The sequence below is a fragment of the Chenopodium quinoa genome, unplaced genomic scaffold, assembly GCF_001683475.1.
Source record: "Chenopodium quinoa cultivar QQ74 unplaced genomic scaffold, ASM168347v1, whole genome shotgun sequence".
Taxonomy (NCBI): Eukaryota; Viridiplantae; Streptophyta; class Magnoliopsida; order Caryophyllales; family Amaranthaceae; genus Chenopodium; species Chenopodium quinoa.
The window spans coordinates 220,790-227,779 of NW_018742206.1; positions in this window are offsets into that span (position 1 = coordinate 220,790).

Here is a 6,990-nt window from a genome sequence, read left to right on the forward strand (position 1 = left end):
CGTGCCTGAGAAACATGAATGGCAAGTGAGTGATAGACCGCATGATCGGGATTTCCCACACTTATGAAGATAAAACAAATAAAGAAAAAAAAAAGAGCTAAGAAACTCAAGCATGAAAATACAAAGATTCAAAAGCAAGGTTGCACACCTTGGGGGCTTATCTAGGGTCTTGAGCCTTTATCCTCTTCTTCTTCAACCTTTATCCTAACCACGTTACAACCCTTAAAAAGACCTTTTTGAGGTATACACATACTTGTGCGAGGTTCGGCTAGAGCTACGTTCGGCCTGATTCCTAACGGATACGTAGGCAACCTCACATCGAGGTGCGGCCGTAATAAACATGCATTGATATTCACATTCACACACTTACACCATGATCATATCAAGGGATTTCCTATGCTCATCTCTTTTCATTTAAAGCTAGACTTGGGGGCTTGATCCCTATATCATTAGCTTACATAGCCTAAGAGTCACCACCATTTGACTCTTTTCAATAATATTCTTTCCACACATTTAGCTCTTGTGGCTTAGCTTTAGTGTCACTTTCACACACTGCATAGATACATAACCAAATTTACTTCCCTTAGGAACCCTTTGTCATGGAATAACACAATGTTGAAGCATGCCTTGTCATATCAACATCACTCATCAATCATAATTGTCATTGCATCACGAAGTATGAAGTGCTTAGCCTCCGTGCCTAAGTTACCCAAATACTTTCATCATGGAGTCAACCATTGAGATAGCCTAGGATGGATTAATCCTTGCACCTTGAGAGATAGTATCAAACAACATTTTACTAAGCTCATTCAACATGCACCCTCCACACAAAAATGACGGAAAATTTTTACGTTTTTGCATTTTTCGAGTCGCACGATCACATTACTATGTACACACGGGTCATGAGTCACACGTGTCAAACACTTCGAGTCGAGTCAACCTCGATTCAATCACAGCGAGTCAAGTTTATACCTTGAGTTGTGTCAAGTCAATGAGTCAAGCAATGCTAAACCTTAGGTCAACCCTAAGATGATTAAAGAAATTGGCAAAGTTCTATAGTAAAAAATGAATACAGGTGCGGCAGAATAGGGAAGACCCTACTCCAATTCCCGGCGCCAGAGATATTTCAGCAGCGACAGAGCTCGAAGCCTCTCAGAAAGGTGATTTCGACCTCATACAGCAATTTCGGGTTCCTTGGTATTCCAGTTAGCCCCTATAAGCAATTTGACATGATTAAGTAGTCACTTTGATTACAATCACAATAAGTGGTAGACCTGATGAAAGATCGTCTCACTTAGCTTAAGCGCCTAAAACACTAGCTCATTACAATCGGTTTAAAAGCAAGCACTTAAACGACAATATTTCCAAATATTGATTGTCGCGCATTCTTCTTAAACGACAATTTTTCCAAGATTGGATTGCCATCTCTGGCAAAGTTTCCAAGCATGGATTTTCGTGCTCCTTCTTTATTGGCAAGTTTTTCCAAGTTCGGATTGTCATACATTCATCGGCTCGTTGGCAAGTTTTCCGAGATTGGATTGTCATACACCCAGTTCCCTATAGCAAAATTTCCTAAAGGATTGTTGTAGGTCACTATTCATCATAAATTTCGGCAAAGTTCCTCAACGTGGATTGTCATTCATTTCAGTAAGTGGCAATTTTCCCGAAGTGGATTGTCGGTCGACTTTTTTTTTTTTTTGCAAATGATCCAAGATGCGGATTGTCAATCGTGGCAATATTTTCCTAAAAGGATTGTCGCATAGCGTTGGCAAATTTCCAAGGTGGATTGCTTTCAAGAGTTATATTCCAAGACATGGATTGTCGATCGTAGCAAAGTTCTTATGAAAGATTGTTACGAAGAATTGGCAACTTTTCCAAAGATTGGATTTTGGCAAAATTTCCGAGGTACAGATTGTCGCTTCATCGTGGAAACATTTCCAAAGATGGACTGTTATGTGGCATTGACAACTTTCCCTAAATCAGATTGTCATACATCATACAAGAGTTGTGTTGGCAACTATTCCCAAATAAAATAGGATTGTCGACATACTGGTTCACAAGCAACAAAGCGTCGACGTACTGACGTAGCAGCATTAAGGATTAAAAAGCAGTGATCTTTTCGAAGACTATCAAAGCGGAAATTGGAGTCATATAAAAAAGAAGCTCTTTGTTCAGAGACGCGTGAACATATAAAAAAGAAGCTCTTTGTTCAGAGACGAGTGAACATCGAAACAGCAAGGTGGCGTTCCCTAGATTGTGGAGAGTTGTCACAAACAACTGGAGATTGTTTCAAGAGAAATAATCTTCGATAGTATTCCCTTGGACGTGGAATATTATCATAGCGGAGGAGGATCGTTTCAAGCGAAGTAATCTTCCAATTTGGAAGCAGTTACAGGTGTAGCGGTTTTCAAGCGGGATGGCATTCTGTAGCTTGCAGGAGGTCATCAAAACAAATCGCTTACTTTCAGAGACGTGTGCTCGACGGTGCAAGATACGCGTTTTCTTAACTCTTTTATCTGTTAAACTAACGCTAGTTTTGCAGGTATCGGCGTTACAAGAGTGATTTAGGATCGCAGAACGTTCTGAATCATTCTCCGTCCCTATCGCTACTTTCACTCTCGTTTTCCAAACTTGCGTTTCTCCAAACTCAGTCAAAGTGGGGGCTTCTGTAGACACCCATTTGTGTCTCCCCAAAACCAAACCCAGTGATGAGTACCTTTCATGTCGAATCATAATCGATTGAAGCGAAAGTGTGGAAATTTTAGTGTTGCGGATAGTTTTAATTTCTTTTCTCTTCTCTCTGTTTTTGAAAACTTATTTTAAGAAAACAGCCAATCCAGTTTGGTTGGTCCATGGTATGGGTCCAATAGTAGTGTAGTTGGATGGGGATTGCAAAGATCTTTCCAACGATATATTATAAGCCCAATTCCGATGAATATTGAGGAAGTTATGGCCAATTTACTAAACTAGGCCCGATTTGAGCCTTATATGCGGCCCAATGATCTTGAGGAGGGCCAAATATGATTTATCATTCCCAATGCAAGTAGGAATGGTTTTAGTCTTCTAGATTCTTCTAGAAGGTTCTTTTCATTCCTAATTCAATTAGCATTGATAAATTGATTTTTGTTGACTTTTCAGAGTTTTAATTAAAATCAAATAGCATTTTTGAGGAAAATATACAATTTTATCCTCCAGTGTAGCAAACTTATCTGATTTTCAAAAACGCGTTAAAAACAGGCTTGGCGCCTGGTGCTAGCCATTGGCGCCAATGGCTGGCGCCGATCTTGTTTTGCGTGCGCTAGACTCTGTTTTGTTTATTTTATCTTTTTTGGCTGATTTCTCTATAATTAATGTCGTAAAACTCCGTTTTCGATAAACAGATTTCATCAATTCTTATTTCAATTCACCAATTCTCACGAATTCTCATCAACAATCACCTTTCATTTGCAATCATTAATTCTCTAATTCTCTCTTAATTAATTCATCTCCCTCTTTTAAATTAGTCTTTTACATACAAAATTCCGCATTCGCAAGATCTAGAAACACCTAGCCATATTCGAAGTTGCCTTCGCCCTAGACGTGAAAGGTTATAATTTCTTAGAGTTTGGTCCCAAATCTCTCTTTTAATTATTTAATTTAATTGCTTAAGTTATTATTTTCCTTAAAGTTACTAACGTGTGTATTTTGTTATTAGAAAGAGGTACGAGGCATCAAAGTAAGTACTTTAATGGTTTTTATTGATGTTATGATGTAGAAATCATGTTTACATTGTTATTACGATATTCCTAGTATCATGTCTAGGGTAATTTTAATATTAAAAATATGATTGTTGCGATGCTTCCTATGTTCTTCCTAATATTTATGATTGTTAGTATCATGTTAGGGTTAAAGATTTGATTTTTATTGCTTAGTGACATGCTAGGGTTTGTTATTAATCTTGTTAGTATCATGTGTAGGATCTTGCTATTATTATGCTTTAATATTAACATGAACATGATTATGATTAGGAATATTATTATTATTATTATTATTATTATTATTATTATTATTTTGATGATGATTTTATTTATGATGATTATTATGATGATTATTATTTTTATGATTATTATTATCTTTAATTATTATTATGATTATATTTTTATTGTCATGATATTTATTTATTATTATGTTGCTTGATTATATTATTTTTATTGCTTGATCACGCCTTTGATGCATGTTTAAAGGGAACTTGGTACTTGTAATCACGCTTAATAAGATAATTAATAATCTTGTTTAGGGTTAATTTGATTACAATTCAAGTGATCGCCAATAATAGATTTATTTGTGCATTATATTCAACCAACATTAGATAAAAAGGTTTAGGGTTAATCCTATTGGTTGCATGTTAATTGAAAAGCGCACATGAATACGATCAGAATTAAGTAGAGGCTTATTATTAGGGAAGGTTCAATCTCTTTTAGGTTGGATTTGTACCTTCATCCCCGAACCCTTATTTGGTTCTAGACCCTATGAAGTTGACGATCTCTTGGATCGTTAAGGGGTGTAACCTTCACCCTGTGAACGGTTTTCAAGTACCTAAAACTTGTTGGAGACTCTTTTGCTCTATCTTCTTCCCTTTTGGACTCCACCGTACTTTAGTGTATGATCACAATGGGGTTCAAGCTAGGGGATTAACTCTTGAAATTTATTCCCTACATAATGGAAGACATGGATTGGAGTAAAAAACATTTTCTCCATGATCTCCTTATTTTTCTCCTGTAAAAAGTTGTTTCAAATTAAACGTGAAAAGCAATTTTTATTTTTCCAAAAACTTAATAAATAAAAATAGTAGTTACAAGAAAATAAAATACTAACCAAATCATATTTTTATCAATTAAAACCTAATTCGGAATTTATTCATTAAGAATAAATATTTTATAAAAATATTTTATCCTAAAATAACTAACCTATTTAATTTGAAATATTAAACCAATTAGAGATTAGATAGGAAACAACCTAAAACATATCCCTAAAATATAGGAGAAAATAAAGAGAATAAACTATCATTTTGACTAAAAAGAAAATCAGATTTTATTTTTAAAAACTTATCTTTTATAAATAAAACCTACTTAAAATAAATTATACCAAGTCAAAACTAATTACCTAAGTAGGTAAAGATAATGCAATGACTACTAACATGGAAAACTGACTTCTAGTGCTGTGTAAACGTGTGTTTCTCTTATACACGAATTTTAGACTCACCCGTAAGGAACCGGCTGGTCAGCAACACCCAGTTCCTTCCAGACTGAAGTTCCAATTTAGTTCCATAGGCATGTTCCAAACAATTTCTCGTGTCCAACATACTTACATGATTCCTAGAAAAATATACTCCTATTTTTCTGTCTTGCCAAAGCTTCTGTTCCTTCGAAGGAACTTCTCTTCTCTTGTTTTCACTTACTAATTGCTGCTTATTCCTTGCAAATAACTACTTCTCATTCTTCTTAGGAACTGCATACAAATTCTAACAATGCGTTTGTATGTTTAGAATCCATCTCTTTGTGTGTTCCCCCTGAGGAACTTAAGCACGATCCATACATTGTACGTTGGGAACCATCTTCAATAATGATCTAACCTGTACTCAATCATCTTCTTGCTTCATGACTTGTTCATGCACATCTCAATATACATATTAATTAGATAATCATCATTTGTTCACAATCATCAAAACCTTACAACAATTTCCCCCTTTTTGATGATGACAAATAAATGATGCTTATCACAAGATAAATAACAGAAGATGTATATATATATATTCTCCCCTTAATCATGCAAATTAGGAGCTATTGAACATATCATGCATGTACGATAAGGAACTACTCATAAAAGGACAATAACATGTTTAAAGTAAATTATATGGATGTTCATCAATATGACTTAGCTTAACTATATAAATAAATATTCAATACCCATCACTTACGAATAAATATTCAATAAGCATTTCAATTAGCACATCACATAATAAGCATCACACACACATATTCTTCCCCCTTTTGTCATTATCGAAAAGGGTATTCTTGCACACATTTATTAATTCAATTCAATCATTTATGCATACATACATAAGAGCAAATGTCACACATACCACCATAAAAATGGTTAAACACTTTGTATTCCTAAAAGTTTAAGAGACTCAATTTTCAAACTAGGATGCTACTTCACAAATTTCCAATTCACAATCCAAAGACCCAACTTCAAAACCAATGAAGGAACTTGACAGATAAGATACAAAAACAAGCAAAGATCAGTTTTGAAAGTTTTAGAGAAAGGATAATGAATATTTAGCTCAAAAATTATGAAAGAAGGTAATGGAAATATTTTGAGTAGAAGGAACTTGAGACAAATGTTGTGCTCTTAGTTTAGAAAGTTTGAGATAAGGTTCTTAACAATCATAAGAGTTTAATTACCTTCATCTCACACTCTTAAATGTTCAACGAAACACAACACACATAATTACCTTGGTATATATGTAATTACCAAGTTCCCTTCACTTCAACCACCAACCTTCCTTAAGGAACATGTACATAAGTGAAACTTGAATATTCATAATCAAGTTCTTTCAATGTCTCCTTCTGTTCCTTAGCTTTCTCAAGCTTCATGAATAAAATCCTTCATCATCTAGGAAATAAAGATTCAATAATCACCTTTTTTTTAAGGGCGTCTTTTAATTTTTTTCTTTCATTCACGTACAGTAATGAAGATAGAACTTACTCATATATTATTGAGTTCCAACACCAAATGTATGAACCACTTTGATTGGTTCCTCCCTTATTGCACCTTAGTTCCTTATAATTCTTCTTCATCTTGGAATTTATTATAGAAACTCCTCAAGCTGATTCTTCCTCCAAGACATCAAATGATAAATCACATGCACTTTAATCCTTTCACAACTTCCCTCTCAACATGTAATTTGTCCAATTCTTCATGTATCATTGAACCATAAAAGGGGATGAA